The sequence below is a fragment of the Zootermopsis nevadensis genome, unplaced genomic scaffold, assembly GCF_977971745.1.
Source record: "Zootermopsis nevadensis isolate Lab colony 2312 unplaced genomic scaffold, Znev_1.0 Znev_ptg000018l, whole genome shotgun sequence".
Lineage (NCBI taxonomy): Eukaryota > Metazoa > Arthropoda > Insecta > Blattodea > Termopsidae > Zootermopsis > Zootermopsis nevadensis.
Genome location: NW_028259150.1, coordinates 3,537,901 through 3,555,910, shown reverse-complemented (window position 1 = coordinate 3,555,910; position 18,010 = coordinate 3,537,901). Strand labels below are relative to the sequence as shown.

Sequence of the window (18,010 nt, the reverse complement as noted above, 5' to 3'; positions counted from 1 at the left end):
AGGTGGTAGCTTGAAGGTGATGACTGCTCGTCATCGCTTGATTACCGACTGACTGGTACATCGCTATCAGGTGGCTCATCAGGTTGTTCAGTACCTTCGTATTCATTGTATAAAATGTCCAGCGTGTCAGTGGTTTCGATGAAATGATCTGGACAGAAATTTTGATTGTCCAAAATCTGCACAAGAAGGTCACACATCTGCTGGTCTTCAATCGTGTCGTGTGGCCTGGCTGTAATATTGCGTCCTTCATAGACCTGCACTGCAAGTCGCAAAACGTTGACAGCGTTCTACATTGCATTGAAAGATCTGATAATCACAATGTCCCTAAAAACACCTCCTCTACTACGCGCAAACAACAATAGTTACGCTTCTAGCTCCCCGGAGACTAATCTCCCAGCGCCTGGCCCACGCCCTCCGCTGCAATGTACCGGTGAATGCCGCGCTGCATGCGCGGCGGAGCGAATTTTAAATATACATACCAAAAATGCACCCTTGCACAGCGCATCAGCAGCTGAAATTTTGTGTACAATCTTTACTAGATGGCCTCTGTTGATGAGCAAAATTTCAGGTAAGGTTTCGGCATGACCAACCTAACCATTCTCTTGTCAGAATGAAAACAGATGTGAATATCATTAAAAATCATTAGGAATCGGCAAATTTTAAACTACAAATTAACCCATTTTAATTGTAGGTACAATTACTAAGCCCTTTAAACACTTAGTTCAGCTAGATAATATTTGAGAACGTATATCCTTCCTGAAAGTAAAAGCGAGATATCTCCCAAATGAAGATCAAATGGTTATCGCTGCTTAGGCAAATACTCGCTGTTTAATCTGAGAATGAAACGAAATACATGAACAGGCTGCACTCTGAGGGAGAAATTCATAATTGTTGAATATTAAAGCACGTGGTCAAACAGTTACCACTATGATTTAAAGCGTTATCTTACAAGGAAGTAATCATTGAATATATCACTGAGCAGAGAAAATTATTTGCGTTGCAGGAGGAGAAAACGTTAAATCACAAGGTTGGCCTGGGGATATTCAATAAATTCTGGTGTATAACAACGTACTTGCGTCGGAAACAAAACTTCTGTCCACTCGTGAACGATTTAAGAGGCGTGCAAATAACAAGAAGTCGCCTGTTTGTAGGAAAAGTTACTTGTGGCAGACAAAGCAAAAGAGCCACAACTTGTGTTACAGCGACGTCCATAACTAGAGCCATGAATGAAAAATTACGTGTAAAACTGGCTTAAAGGAACACTTCGCAAACCAATTAAAGTTTCATCGTTGGCGTACGAAACGAATACGAAAATTCTTATTCGGCGAGATTCGAGGTTTTCACGGCGGCGTGTATGATGATGGATGTCTTGAGGGTTGCCGAGCCGCGTAGTCTGGTAGACGTTTACCGATATTTGCGTGTGTTTGCTGCCTCCATGATCACGGCGATGAGTAAGACGGAATAAACTCAGAATCGTCGGTAAACATCTACTAGGATACATGGCAGAACAAAGCAGGAGAGAAATCTGAAGTACGAATAATTAAAGTTACTTCTGTCTTTGTGTTATAATTAACTGAAGCAGAATCAGGGTTTCCTTCCACATCCTTTCCAACGTATTATTCAAAAATCGTCTTTCCATTCGATGCGATTTAACGCACTGTTGCGCAATCGGTTTTCTGGTGCAATTTTTCAATTCCGACGCGAATTTTTGTGAGGAATTGTATATTTTCACGTTGCGGTTATAAAAGGCAATGTTCTATTTTCCATAATATTTAATGCATATAGATACACGCAAGTTTACAAACGATAATTCATTCAACATGTGTTATACAGGCATACCTCGGAGATATTGCGGGTTTGGTTCCAGACCACCGCAATAAAGCGAGTCAAACTAATTTTTTGGTTTCCCAGTGCATATAAAAGTTATGTTTACACTATACTATAGTCTATTATCGTAGTAAACCGACGTTTCGCGAACCAACTCTGTACCCATCCCCTGATGATGGGGACAGATTTGTTTCCATTGATTGTACTCGCCGCGAAAGTCTCAAATCCTATAGCCTTTATCCTAATAAGGCGGAAGGACAAGGATTACCACAGCCTTCTATCACTCAGTTGAAACAACGTGACGCAAACACATTTTTAAAACTCCCTGCTCTTATAACAGATTGAATAAATGATTGATTGTTTAACAGTTTGAAGGTCGACTTTCTATTGGTTATTTGCGGCTAACCGATACATCAAACAAATGAAATCATAACTTCGTAAGTACAATCTAACTTTTGCACACACCACAGTAAATGGTTATACCGTCATGGTGTGATTCTTAGAGCGTGTTTGTTGTAAACAATTTACACCATGTGAAGATGTTGATCTTAATTTTACATTCTTGCTCAAGTTCTGAGACAAGCTAAGATTCCAATAAAAGTATTCTGTTGATATATTGCAATATAACCAAAATATGTCCTAACTGCCTTCATAGATGTTTTGCTCAAGTGGGGCGAAAGAATTTAAGATGTGCCGTGTCATAAATACTACACGCGGAAAACTTTATCAGCCCTATACAGTCTCAGTCTTTATATTAGAATAAAACGATTTAAATACTCGTCATATAGGGAGTCGGATACATTAAATCAATGTGGAATGCTTTAGTGCATCACGAAATTTAAGATTTGTGTTCAATTTGACCGATACAGACCAGAGTGAAATAAATGTGATAACGTCTAGCGTAAACTCCCAATGCCAAATTTAATCGAAATCCTTTGACTTGTTTTGGAGATGAACCGTGCGGACTGACGGATGGACGTTCTTATCATCATGCTTTCGTCCTATGGACCTAATGTAGGCATTTAAATTTTTAGGTTTTTATATTAAGGCACATTTTTGCCTGTTTAACTTTGTTTACCTTTACAACAGTTAAATGTGATTGGGGATTAAACGAATTTCCAATTACCTGTCGTTCCATTCTGTTACATTTACTTCTGTTAAACTGAGTAGACCATTATTCTGCAGGAATACAAACTCTCCCTCTCTCGAAACGATTAATCTGCAAGCCTCACAACACGTACGCATTGCCCGTTCCCACAATCCGCAGTTTGTGCTGGCACCAGACGGTCTAGCAGAACAGCCTTGAACAGGGCAGCTGTATCGAGTGACTCTATTCTATCCCGTTCTGAAGTTCTCAGTTGACAGTAGTTTTTCGTATTATTATTTATGGCCGACACGAGAATGCGGGACAAGACCATAAGGCAGTTAACAAATTCTTCGAGAATGGGGCAAAGTTCAAAATATTGGGAATGCCGGCAAAAAAACCCATAGTTTCCCTCGCAATGAAGTTAAGAGTAGATTAAATTCGAGTAATGCGATGGGGGAACATACTGCCTCCATCAAGGAATCCTAGAAGACAGTCATCTTCATCAAATTACGGTACTTTTCTGCCCCACTACATTATATGACGTCTATGACGAGGAGTGGAATGTTAGTGAACATAACCTTACATGCTACATTTATTACTTCATAATAACGATAGCAGAGAGCTCAACAGTTGCCAAAATTCTCTAATGGAATATAAACTTACTTTACGTTAATTCAATGTCATAATAACACTTGTATTTATTTTTACTACAGCAACGATATTCAATCGTTTACAATCTTAACAGCAAACTTACTTGTTCCCGATTAACCAAACATTTCGTACATCCACTTCACCAAAATACCTTTAGCACGGAGCCAAAAGAAATTATAAACACTTATTCTGATGCACAAACATAACAGACACACACAGCAGACCAGATCGTGGAACGCTGCGCTGCACGTATTATCATTGTTTCACGTTTCATTTGACCTTCAACATGCAGCGACTAGTATCGAACTCGAACACAGCTCCACAATCTTGCTCCTATCGTCACAGGAAATGACACTGCCTACGTCATATCTCGTTTGGGTTTTCGTGTGTCGCACCGAGTTTAAAGTGATATTCTGATTTCATTTGATTACTGAATAAATGCGCAAGAAGAACAGAAACTTATTTGGAAATCGTACGTATTCTGGAAGACAAGGCTGAAGTTGTAACGGTCCAAAAGGAGTTTCAACATTCGCCACGTTCAGCGCTCTTGTAGCAGCGACTGTTTCGTGAGTTACCTTGTGGAAGCAACGATTATTTCAAAGTAATAGCAAACACAACGTTACAGTTGTTTAACAGCGTGTTATTTAATTTGTCTGTTTTACTTTTCCACAGCTTCTCAGGCGGTAAACTTGGTTTCAAATAAAGATATTTGTAAACACGCAACCTTATAATAAAAGCAACGAGGGCATCATGCCAGAAGGGTATATCAACTATGTGACTGATTTACAGAATACTAAATTCTTACGCTTATCTGGTTTAAAAATGTGTGATATCAAAGTTCACACGCCCAAATAAAACTAACAGTATCTCTGTGTAGAGGAAGATCAGCATTATACGAGGTCTTCGATATATGTATACGAATATCCATTTATATGTAGGCTCCGTGAGTATGCAGTACAGCGCCGCAGAAAAATGTGCGACGTTTTAAAATATTAATTCTCGTTGCGTCACGCTACTAACGTCGGTCGATCACTCGTGAGATATACGAACATGGGTTAGTAGACAAATATCTAGAAGCGTTCATACGCCCTTCAACAAAAAACTGTGAAAACACATTTAACTTAAAGCGAACAGCATTCGAACCTTGCTGAGAAATGATGGAGTATAAATGTTCTTCTAGCCTTGTAGGAAAATGATTCCCTTAAAAAATTCTAGTGGTTCAATAACTTCATGAAGCTGAACGAAGAATAGAATTTTGTAAAATTTCATCAAGTGTTCAAAGAGGATTAGAGACTAATCATAACAAATATCATCTTGTAGTTACAATTTGTGTCAACAAGCAGAATTACAACTCCTAAGCTGTGATACCAATGAATGTGTCGTCAAAATATGACGTGACACTTCTTCGGTCAGAGATACAACGGAGAACTATTTTCCTCTGCGAATGAATGGTGCAACTGTAACATCTGAGCTACATTAAAAAGGGAAAAGTAATTCTGTCTCGCCCCATAGTTACAGAACATGAAATTTTGTGGTCTAATGTGGTTCCAACAAGATGGAGCACTGACCATACAGCTGCTGCTTTAATATCGTTTATGACGTGTGTAATTTCACACATTTGCTTTCATGATCTGCAGATATTCCATGGTCAATTTGATGTCTAGACTAAACAGCGGGTGAGATGAACCTAATATTATCTGTGCACCAGACAATAGCAAATTGAACAGCATTTCTCAATGCACACATGAACACTGCAATCACTTAAACGGCAATTTTTTCAAAACCTTAGTCTTACATGTATTTTCAGTTACAAAACAATCATGAAACAACCCTAAATAACGTACATAAGTAACTCAGTATGTGGGAACAAAAACTATCTTTGAAAAGTAACTTAACAATCAGGATAGTGATGCTTAATGTTTTTCGACAACTAAGGCTAAAGCATCAGCAGAGTATTATGATTTCTTTCTTAAAACAAGTTCCATTTCAGGAAAATGTACTAACTCTTAAGAAGATTTCTGTCTTCTGGGTTGCAGCGCTGTGTACCGCCATAGGAACCTCAAATCCTACTGTACTACGTCGTGTTCGCTTTCAATGCCAACTTAACAAAATATTCCCTGTGACGCTGTGTTGAAATAGGGATAAAAACTAGTAAACATTATCTGTTGACATTTCAATAATATTCTAGATTATTCTAATACTATTGGAAAGGCCCTTTGAAATTTAACAGGAAGTGATTCCTTTCATGCCTTCATCCCTTGCACCATAGTTATCCATTCGTTTATCCCTTCCGTATTTTTGTCTTCATAAGAAATATTTGATATACTGAAAATTCTGCTTAATAGTATCAGCATTAATAAGAAAGGACGGTCTGCCATCTACCATCATTAACTGGAATTTTCATATTCCTATTAAATATTCTATTGTGGACGCATTACGAATAGACGTAATGGGGAATTCTACTTGTTCTAACAAGATGTCTTTCCCAAAGAAAATCAGGCTTAAATGAAGAAAGGCTCCAAAATGGGTGTAAGAAAAAGATGGAAAGAGGGCAGAGTTTTAGAGGTGGAATGAGGAGATGGAAGCGTAATTTATTTGGTGTTCCTGGATAATGGAGTACAGCGTGGGGCCATCTTAGTGCAGTGCTACAGGCGCCTGCACTGGAAACGTTGTACGATGGTCTGCAATTTGCAGAGGAACTGGGTGTCTCAAAATAGCTTGCTGTGCAATCTTATCCTTGCGAACGTGAATAAAGGGCAGAACACATGTCTCTGTAACAGCGACCACTTCTTTGCATAAACAACCTAAAATAACAGCATGGCGAGGAAATCACGTCCGTCCATCTGTGACTAATTTCCGAAACTACTGAACAGATTTAGATAAAATTTGGTACTAGAGTCCACACCAAAGTCTGTCGAATGACTGCAGTTTTTTATATATCGTAATCTTTTGCGTTTTTGCGCCGAAAAGTGTTTTTGAAACCCAAAACTGAATTATTTTATCTCACTGTCTCATTCTACTGTCTCGCATTGTCCATAACTTGCGCCCATTGACATAAAATTACCGCGTCTTTAAACGAATCACGGGATATGAACATAACCATTTCCTCTAATTTTCTCGTATAATCTTAATATTTCCCGCACATGTGACGTCATAGGGCAGATGAAGTATCAGAAGTGTCTCTCTGTATGCCTATGCTTAATCGTAGCTGTTGTTCGTTTGTTACACTTCATTGAACAATTCACGCTTCCTGTCAAGAGATTCATTATCAGCAATGCGTGTTTCATTTCGTTAAAATGCATTTAAACACACGTCAAGTAAGTAGCTTACAATGACCTAAGCAAGCCGATTAGTCATTATTCATACTTGAGTGTGAGACACAGCAATGAGTAAAGATGACCCAGTCAGTCTGTAACCTGCAGACCCAATAAACTGTGTACAGCCTGTAATTTACTTGTACAGTGTGGATCAAATGAGTGCAGTTGTTATGTGTCTGAGACTTGACGCTCCCACGGGAGTGAAGATGTCGACTGTGTCTTCTGGGTTATGCCGCCGGCAAAACGTCCTAGAAGACGGCGACGGACATATTTAAGGGTTGTTACAGGTGTCTTATGGGATTGAAACTGACTGATATACAGTTTTATTATCAGATTTATATATTCCGTAAATGAAAAATATTAACAAAGGTAGTTCTTATAAGTAAGTTTTTCTCTAACCAGATCTTGAAATTATTTCTGTCAAAAGGCGATTATTAGGATAATTATACACGCATTTTAAGAAGACTGGAAATAATTTTAGTTTTCTCAGATGGTGGTAGATTGTGTTCTACGATTATTCAAAATCGGGGACTATGCTCATAAATATAAACGGAACAGGCCGATCGAAACAGGGAAAAGAAAATGACCGTCTTCAGTGATGCTGTTCTGTGAGATACTGTGTCATACGAATGACTTTTCAGGCTTCATTTCCTTTTTGAAAAGCAGATGAACTTTTTGTTTACTGAATGTTGCGAAATGTGGTCATATTTCGTGGCAGCAAAATTAAAATTACTAGATTTTTAGTTGGAATTTATTTAGGAAAGAGGTAGTGACAAGCCGTTTTCTACTCACAGGCATGCGGGGGTGCACTTTGAATAACTAGTTTCATAAACCATAACTGGGGTGGCCTATAACTTTCTAATATCAAAGCGCAACTTTTGTAGCCACTGAAACACCACAAATGTAAGACTTTAAGCTTTTCCTATACGTCGATCCTCTTCTGAAGTATGCACGTAGGACTACAGAAATCCTGTCTGAAAATTAGTTGATAAACTTTATAACATAATAATAATAATAATCTTCATTATTTTTATTTTCATTAACCATATTAAATTGCAGGTTACAAATTTCGTTTTATCTCATTCTTAAACTTATTCTCTTAAAAGCAATTAATACGAATGATGAGCTGAAGCAATATTGCTGATAGTTGTGTCCGATATCGACGAAACAGTTCATTATAAAGGCACGGACTTTCTCAGTGTATTTTTAATTCGAATATCGGCTACAATGTATAGCATTATGCAGCGAAAACCACTGCAGTGCATACGGACATTACATGCCTCTTCTGCGTAACTTCGTAGGACGCGGATTGTACAAGAGTTCGGGAACTTTCCTTTCGTTGAACAGAATGCTCGAGTTGAAATTCTCTCGCTGGGAACGGGATTGTAGAAAGAGAGAGACATGGCAAAAAATGAGGGTAAAATACAAAAAAAGGACAAACTTCGAGGAAGAAAGAAATGAAGTTTCAGGAGTTTGGTAACAGAGACGGCGAAAGCGGAGGGGAATACGAGCAAGGGCTGACACTCTTAATATGGTCGGTCAGACATAACCAACCAATAACCGATGCCAAGGGATGTCAGGCCTTCATATTCATTAAAGGAGAGTATACCGCGTTAGATATAAGACGCCAGAAAATGGGAACACCTGGATGATATTTAATTACCATTAGATTAGATCGTATACCGTGGAAACGACATGTTCCTAAGGGAATCAAATTTATTTATGTTTACACGAGTTTATATGTAGCGATGTTGGGATCATCGAGTCACAGAAAATGTTGGGTTGTTTCGGAAGCAAAATGACAGGAAGTATTTCTTACAAATAATGACAATGAAAGCTAAGTTCTAAACTGTAGGGTAATGAGACAGCTTCAATGCATTATTTTAGACGAATGTATCATCCTTTGAAGCATTAAGTTAATCTGAATACCATTTAAATACAAATTTAAATGCATATTATACAAAACCCATAAATACACTTTTTGAACAGTCTTTTTATAAGTTACCATTGTACTTTCAAGTGTTAAAATACAAGGGTAAAATCTCATAACCAAAACTTAGAAAATAGTAGGCATAATGATTAAAAAAGATCGAAACATTTTTGCTGATCGTGAAACAAAATTCATAATTGTGTTTCCAGAAAAAGTAAGTTATTCGGTCTATAAACACAGGCTAAGAATATTTAATATTTATTACAGGAGTTAAGTGGTTATAAGCTATAATACCAAAACAAGTGTTGAAAGTGTCACGGCTCGACATTCTAAAGCATTGGTTAAGCTACTCAGCACCTTCTCATCAACTGTTACGCGCCCACATCTAGATATATTCTTCAGTTCTTACACATTTATGTGATTGTATAAAGTAAACTTTGCCTATGCAAAGAAAAACCTAGTTCCACGGTACAGCAAATTTCTGAAAAGTTTAAAGTCACTCAGAAAGTCAAAAGTGCGGCATGTTATATTTTCCATGCCTATAAGCCGACTACTGCATCTGTAATCTGGAACGTGCAATTATTTAGCCGAGCTAAGTGACTCACTTCACATAGATATACATAATATTCATTCACATATTTATTTATTTATTTACCCTGCCAGTGTGAGATAATTGCTAACGTGCTTAATGGGTGGAGCGCCTAGGACGGAGCTGAAGAACCACTGCACTTAATTCTGGGGCCGGTTATCTGGGCGCTCCCCTCGTCTCAGACAAATAACGGTTGGCCTATTGCAGAACAAAACAGGGATATAAGAGAACAGACACGTAATGCAGCGATAGACTAGACTTGTCGGGTTATGATAACACCTGCCCATATTTTAACATAAGCTCATACCAGCAATATGAAATTAGTTTAAGACTGAAGAAACTATGATTTGAGGTTTTCACAGCGGTGAGTATAAAGATTTCAGTCTTCTGGGTTGTTGCTCTGTGTAGTACGAGGTGCGATCGGAAAGTTTCAAGACTGCGCCTATTTTTTAAAAAAAAAACCCGTACACTTATCTCAGGTATTAAATTCATCCATCACCCTCGAAGTAGTTCCCCTGGGAGTGAACACAACGATCCCAGCGCCGCTGCCAAGCCTGCAAGCATCCCTGGAAATCTTTCTTTGTCAGCCTGTCAAGCACCATCAGCGATTCTGCCTGAATCTCTTCTATCGTCTCAAATCTCCTTCCCTTTAGCTGAATTTTCATCTTTGGGAAGAGGAAGAAGTCACACGGAGCTAAATCCGGCGAATAAGGAGGGTGCGGGATGACGGCCATGGTGTTTGAGGCCAAAAACTGCCGAACTTTGAGGGCGGTGTGCGCTGGCGCGTTGTCATGATGCGTCGCATGTGGAGTTCTTCCTTTAGAATCAGCTGACAGGTCCCATAGCCTATCCCAACAATGTCGCACAAGTCGTTGATGGTACGACGTCGATCTTCGTGAATGGCCTGCCGAATCTTCGTAACATTTTCGAGCGTTGTGCTCGAAAATGGTCGTCCAGAACGCTCGTCATCATCGACAGAGGTTCGGCCATTTTTAAAACGTGAATGCCACACAAAAGTTTGTGCACGACCCATTGCAGACTCCCCAAATGCTTGCTTTAGCATTTCATAGGTTTCCGTAGCCGTTTTGGCGAGTCTTTGGCAAAATTTGATGCACACGCCATTCCGAAATCGCAGGAGGGTCGGTGTAATGCACTACCAAAACGCCCGTAACTAAGAAACAAATGCTAATTCGATGATGCCGGCTGGCACACTGATTCACTATGAATGTAGGCCGCACCCCCTAGCGGCAGAAGCTCGTACTACATTCGGTTCGCCCTCTATTGACACAGTCTTGAAACTTTCCGATCGCACCTCGTATGGTAGTTGTTGGTAAATCTTCAATTTAAATATAACTTAGAAATTTGGTTTTATGCGTTCTTTGCAGTAAGTATATAAACGACACGCATATTGGAAAGATCATATTCATCCCTCTGACTATCGACATATTTTAAAACGAAACTGCACACTGTATTTCGATTAAATGTGGGGCATTGATATACAACATTTTTCACAGTATTTGATACTGGTTCGTCAGAAAACGAATTAAATAAGTCTGTTAAAAATTATGTTAGGTGATTTAAGCGGTCCACAGTGGCCGCTCGGTCTGAGGCGTGGGCATTGTGCCGCTTGGTCGCTGGACCGTGGGTTCGAATCCCACTCAAGCCATGGATGTTTGTCCGCGTTTCTCTGTGTTGTGCTGTCCTGTGTACAGGTAGAGGCCTTGGGACGGGCAGATCCCTCGTCCAAGGAGTCCTACCGAATGTCTATAGATCAAGCCAACGAAAAGTTGGGACCCGCAGTGCTGAGACACTTGAAGAACGGGTCGTTCCCAATAACCAGTAACCCAGTAATTTAAACCTTCGTTCAACAGATAACCCAATCAAACTTTAAGCAGCGAAGGAGATAATAGCTTAAGTGACCACTGTATATATTTGCAGAATTAACTCAGTTTTCGAGGGGATCAAACCGTATTAAATGTTCAAAACCACATGGTTCACGGTAACAGCCACAACGATACCAAGTTCAGATTGGCGAAGAGCGACATGACAGAGGAGGAAGGAAACACTGGTGGTTATGAAGCACTTCACAACTCAAGCCATAAGCTGGATGTGAATAATTATTTCGAAGGGATATGTGCCCTGCGCCAAATCAAAATTTGGAGGATAAATTCGAAATAAGATATTATGAGCGGATCAAGCAGCTCGCTTGGATAAACGTGAATGCTTCCATAGTTATTTACACATGAATTCTACATAAAACGCATTTCTGGGCTTCGGATAATTCTTACAATTAACCGCGAATATTTTCCTGCAACAGCATTAACCATCAAACTTGGTATGTCACTAGAGGCCAACAACAATTTGTCTCTTTCTCGCTGACGTAATTACCTCAAGATTAGGTTGAAAGCACAACTTACGAAGTTCTTCCTGTACTGCAAAACATCAGGTTCCAGAATTATTATATTTTACTTCTGATCCAACTGCTGTCACTTCGCAAAACATCTCACTTATTACGCCGTTATGTCACATTTTATTTCGAAGCTGACGACTGGAGTTCTTATTTTAAACTAAATGTTCCGACTGAAATTTAACAATCGTAAATTTCAACACTTACGATTTCTTGCACAGTGTCACTGTACTATTAATGCAAACAGTGGATTTTTTTTAAGCTATACAACAACTGAAATTATGTGTATCTTGTACGAAGCTCAAAGAAAGGTCAGAAAACGATGCTACTGCCGGTAATTTAAAGAAAGTTTCTAATTTACATAAAGCTCCTTTCGTGAAAACATTTCGCCCTGCTGCCGTGTCTTGGTTTCAGAGCATCGGGCACCAGGAGGACCCTAATGGTCTTCCTTATAGAATTCCAATGCTGACGGCCTCCTGCCTAACACACGCCTTCTACAGTAAAGCTCAGTCTTTTTCGGAAAATACCTCCCAGTACCTTTCATTCGAGAGAGAGAGAGAGGAGTTGTAGAGGACATCCGAGATCGCATTTCTATTTCGTATTGACTGGTTTCGCTCTCACTTTGGATTCATTTCCTTCAGTAAAAGGGGCAGTTTCAACGAAAGAGTGGCTTAAGAACGTCTAACACAAGTAGAAGGTGTCTTTGCATAAGGAGTGTTGTTGATTGATTCGCTTTTACGTTATTTAACCACATTATCCATCCAAACATCGTTGAATATAAATGGAAAACGGACATGAATGGAAAGTTGGCGATAACACAGAAAGTTACGACCGTGTCCCATTTCAATATACCCCTGCATTTGCATTGATGTATATGTTATTTTACGACGCTGTATCAACAGCAGAAACTATTGATTATGGAATGATTCAAGAGAATCCACACGTCCGGGTAAGGATTCGCGATGAAGCGGTCTATACAGAGACACTGAAAGAGTATTCTGAGTTAGAAGAACCACTGTTTCGGCTAGAATCAAACCGAGATTCTCCCTAATGCAATGCAAAAGCATCAACTCTTGAGCAAACTCGCTTGGTGGACTTCTTTTTGAGAGACTGAGAAAAATTACAAACAACCTGAGAAAAACCGATAACCCAGCCAAGATTCGAATAGCAGACCTTTTCAATATAAGTCAAGATCGCAATGAATTTACATATCTGCTCCGTGTGTATGGGTCGATAAGCCCTATTTCATGCCATTAGACCGTTGACGAATTTAACGCAAACCTGTAAGGTAAATCAACTCATATTATTTTCCTACTGATCCGAGCAAGTAACTCACATTACTAAACATCCTAACCACAAATTTCATTGTTTATGACGTTCCTTCAGCAGTTGTTAAGTTATTCAGCTCATCTGCTGTCGCTGTCCCAAATGTCTGTCACCATAATCGTAAGTTCGTGCAATTGTGCCCTATCTTGAGCCAGTTGAACGCAATTCATACCTTCACAACCGACTTCCTCGAAATTCGTTATAACTTTGCTCACTTCTACGCCTGCAAGTTGTCTCTTCTAATAAGATTCTCGAACAATAATTCGGTATTCGCTTCTTGTTTTTCAGAGCTGTGCTAAGCTTATCGTCCGATATATTCTATAAACCACTTACTTAGGTATCGATCAATAAATTGAAGAGTTTACAGAAAATAGTTTATCAATGAAAATAGCAAATAACAGCCTTTCATAAAAATATTATTAAAATCCAACAAGCATTTGCAAAATAGTAACGTTTTAGTATCGTACAAAATTTAAACATTTGCCTTTCAAGAGCAATCTACCTTACTAAAGAACTATGAACTAATTACAGTAGGACCTATCTTAGTAGCTGTAACTACAGACAGAACATGACTTTTAATTGGTTAACACGGATGCTTAATATTCGTGAGGTCTCGGGTGACATTCTCGCCCAAATGACGTCCACCATTACGCGTTCCTGATTTCATTAGTTCCCTTCAGGAAAATGTCACAGAACTTTAAAGAAACATAACCGCTTCTTTCTACATCGTATAAAATCAGTTTTCCCCGAAGAGCTACACTTGAATTAGAATCTGTAAATGAACGTAACTGTTAAAGTGGGATTAAAATAAGTAAGAAATGAACGACAATAGAACCCGAAGGCAGACACCACAATCACACACTTCTAGGCCAGTTTAATCAAGTTCTTGCGTACACTGAAGAAGAAATACTGTAAACGTTTTGCCGGGCGTAAACAACTGGGTTTTGTTTCTTTCTCACTTGACTTTTGCTTCATTCGGTTTTTCGTTCGTTTTCTGTTTCTTGTTCTTATCAATTTTTTACGTTACAATTTAAGAGAAAGGATATTACATTAAGCTCTCTGTAACATTTGAAACGGTTACATTCTTCTACTTAACGTCACGTTTCTTAAAGAATCAGGTCTTGAGACACAAGTTGTCCCTAAAAGCCAGGGCGGAGAATTGCAGGTTGAAGGGCGTTCCGGTTAGTTACGTAACTTCAAGAATGAGACAAAACAAGTGGCCATAAAAATGGAATGTTCTTGTTCTTTCCTCTTAACTTAAGGGATATACTCAGTTGAAATCTGTCTGCCAGAGAGGTCGCCTGAAACTGATCCCCTTAAACAGAAGATTAGCATTAAAAGGCGCTTACGGCATGCGCGCCGAGCCCAACGTGACCTGAGAATTCGTTTCAGGCTTTCTTTGTACGAGATTTATAAAATGAGGGCATAAAGGGACGAATGGTACTTTGTACCTTCCCAGCGATATACTATGTCTCCAAAATTACTAGACCAGTTTTTAGCGAAAGATCTACAAAAAAATTAGAAGATAAATTTACTATTTGTTTGTATCGGGCCAATGTAACCTGCGATTTATAGGAACGTTATAAGTCCCCCCCCCCCAAAGTGTAAACATGTCTATGTGTAACGTAAAATATAGATTTTAATATGAAATGTAGACTAAATGGAAGAATTTATGGCTTATTGAATACTTAATAAAATAAGGAGAACCATCCTACTAAATGCATTGTACATATTAAACCGTACCAATGCAATGTTGTAGGCCTATTGCTATCGAACATGAAGCCTAACCAAAGAAAACAGTGTATTATACTCAGCCAAATAAATTAATAAATACGGATAAAATGTGATTAGCTGCCTCCGTCATCAGGGCGATGAGCATTCATCGTCCTGATGAGGGAGGCAGTATGACCTCTGAAACGTTGGTGGAAATCTACCAGACTACACGGCGCAACAAACCAGAAGACAGAAATCTTCTAACGGGTCCATTGTCCATTAGCCAGCTGATACAAGAATGAATGTGGATCAGCGGGGAAAAGATATTGGCAGGATAAAACCGAAGAAATCGGAGAAATCAGCGTCCAAGAGCTACTTTGACCACCGCAAATCCCACCGCACTGAACTGAGTGTGAAGCCGGGCCTCTGATATGTGACGGCCACTGTTCAGACTACGGAGAACATCGCACATACAAACACTTACATTAGCCCAAATAAGTAAAAGCAACCCTCAGGCGTAATAGTCGCTCTTCCCGTGTGAAAAGAATTTCATTATAAATTCAGAAGTTTTGAGTTGCAGTTCTAAAAGCATCGTCGATATTAAAATAAATCTGCCTCTACTTCAGAATTCTCGGTGGGTGAATTCAGTCTTGGAATCACGACGCCTGCTAAGTTGAAGGAAAGGAATTTAATCTCCTCAATATATTTCCAATATTTCTCATTCACTTCTTTGCATTTTGTCGAATATTTTCTGATTAAAGCGAAGAATTTCATCCCATTCTGTTTCAAATTCCGGAAGATGGCTCTGATAACGATACCCGTGATGACAATTCATGTTTAACAATGAAAGTTTTGCTTTTTAAAACATAAGAAAGTGTGTAATAGTAGAGAAAGTTTAATTTAGTTAAAACATATAAACCTATGAGATCGATCGCCCCGATGATTGAAGCTTTTATTATTTGTCGGTCAATATCTACCAGACTACTCGGTGTAAGATTCCAGAAGACATGTTCAAACTACATAGTACAACTTACTATTAAGCAACACACGGCAGTGAAGAGGTGAACCATCCATAATCGCTATCAAATTCCTGATTAGAATGCAGGGTAAAGGAGAAAATTATAGACAATCTTCTTTCTTGAAAACTGGTGAGACCAGTCGAGGACTAATCCTGCTATAAGACGTGAAATAAATAGAACCTAAAGTATGTGAGTATAAACAGAATTCTTTAGTCACCTACTATATTCAATTTCTTTGTTACTTGTTTTGTGTGTTTAGTCCTTACTTCCTAGCACCATATTCTTTACTCGTTTTAATTATTTCCCCTTTTCGCTTTCAGTTATCCCGCCTTGTTCACTTATTTATTCTCTACTTTGATTTTATTTATTTTCTAATTTTATTCTCTTATCACAACCGTTCAGAGCAGCAAATCCAGTGCAGTTTCGCGGTTTTAAAATTTCTAAACATTTGTGGGCCTAAATTCAAACATGTATTTTTTAACAATGGTGATATGTGTAACGTCCTGTGTTAGTATGGTACAGAATGAGTTAAAATTTTCAGGTTACCTCTGAGGAAAATGACTTGTATTCATAAGTCGTTCATTGGTGATAAACCTGATTTCTCGCAAGATTTTATCAAATTATTCAAAGGACAATTTCGGATTATGATGATGCTGTTCTGGGTTTTGGCTGAAGCCCTGAAGATGAAAGCAGTATATTTCTCCGAAACGCTAGCCTGTACATACGAGTCTACGTTTCAAAACTCAGAAGAACCTCAAAATCAGGCTCACCGTCGTGAATATCTGCGATCTCATTTTCGGCATTGCAAGGCCCCTAAAGCAGACGAACCAAGAATTGCTGCTTGCACTTTTCACGCTACTTAATAACAAATGCATCATTCCGTTAAAAATTCATCACACAGAACACTTGTGCCACTTACGCACGTATTATACAACGAGAAACGTCGAGATTTATGAAGGTAGTATAGTGTAGCTGGGATAATGAAAGAAGTCACAACTGCGCAAAAATGTAGTTTGGTTGGAGAAGATAAACAATAACAGAACATACTCTTCTTCCCTAGAGCACTGGCCTGTTTGTTCGAGAGTCCGAACTCTACCATCTTTAACGTGGTCTTCCAAGAATTCCTCATCCTTTATGGATGTCGTCTCACGCTGTTTGTACAGTCCTGCTGGGTGCAATTCGTGATACATTGTACTTTTATTGAACCGTTTTCCCATTTCCTGGATCTCACGTTCGAGCTGCTCACGTGCTCATTCGGCGTTTTCCCCACCGTCTGCTTTAATGCGCTGTTTCAGCCGTTTCTAGATTTGTTACTTTCGTGGTATCTGCTCCTGATTACAGAATATCTGTGGGGAATCTCTTGGAAAGCGGCCACTTCGAAGGCTGTGGGGATGGATCTCAGGGAAGTACGTGTCCGATTTCCGAACTAACGACAATGAAAGTTTGGGATCTACTACCAGAGTTGGTTAGTTTGCTAGTTAGTTCCATGTGTTCTAACACCACAGGGTTATTTACCCTAATTAGTTCATTTCTGAAGACCGAAGTTGTTGGTGTCCATACCGTTACAGTCTTTTTAACGTACGCATTATTATTTAAAATAAACAACAATTCACTTTGAATTGCATTGATAGATATACACTACCAACGTATTACACAATTTTACAGTGTAAAGATAATTATACTGTTTTGTGTTCAAGAGGACACCAGTTCGAATCTCTGCCTTGACACTGGATAACGCCGTCAGAATTGTTTGTAATTTTCCTCAGTCCATCCTGAAGGGTGCAGACCTAATTATTGTTCTTCGGAATTTCTTCCAACTCATCATTCATAATAAATTACGATGGCTTATTCGGAACAATAACGGATGCAGATGACACAGCATCGTCAAATTATTTAGCAAATAAAATTTCAGAAACTGTAAGAATCTCCGAAACGTCGGCAGGACAGCCCAATGTACTCAGTGCCATAATCCATAAAGGAGAATCTACAAAATGAAACATATTCTAATTTTATCAACATTACGTTTTAAAACTTTGCATACCTTGTAGTGTATTAGAATATAAGAAAGCAAACAAACAAACTGTTAACACCATAAATGACATTAGTGGCAAAAGCGTTTCGACCTCAAGAGGCAATCATAGGTG

General features: G+C 38.9%; 1 long non-coding RNA gene across 4 annotated transcripts in view; it reads right to left on the bottom strand.

Annotated features, from left to right (window-relative positions):
- LOC110826498 (uncharacterized) overlaps nt 1-18,010 on the bottom strand; it is a 424,262-nt gene that overhangs the window by 245,361 nt on the left and 160,891 nt on the right. For 2 of the 4 annotated variants that reach the window (XR_015535741.1, XR_015535739.1), the window contains exon 1: nt 3,669-4,059. The exons of 1 other annotated variant lie outside the window; for it this stretch is intronic. This is a non-coding gene — a long non-coding RNA (uncharacterized LOC110826498). Of the gene's footprint in view, nt 1-2,953; nt 3,209-3,668; nt 4,060-18,010 lie in introns of those variants that run through there. One more of the 4 variants, XR_015535743.1, reaches the window with a different exon arrangement.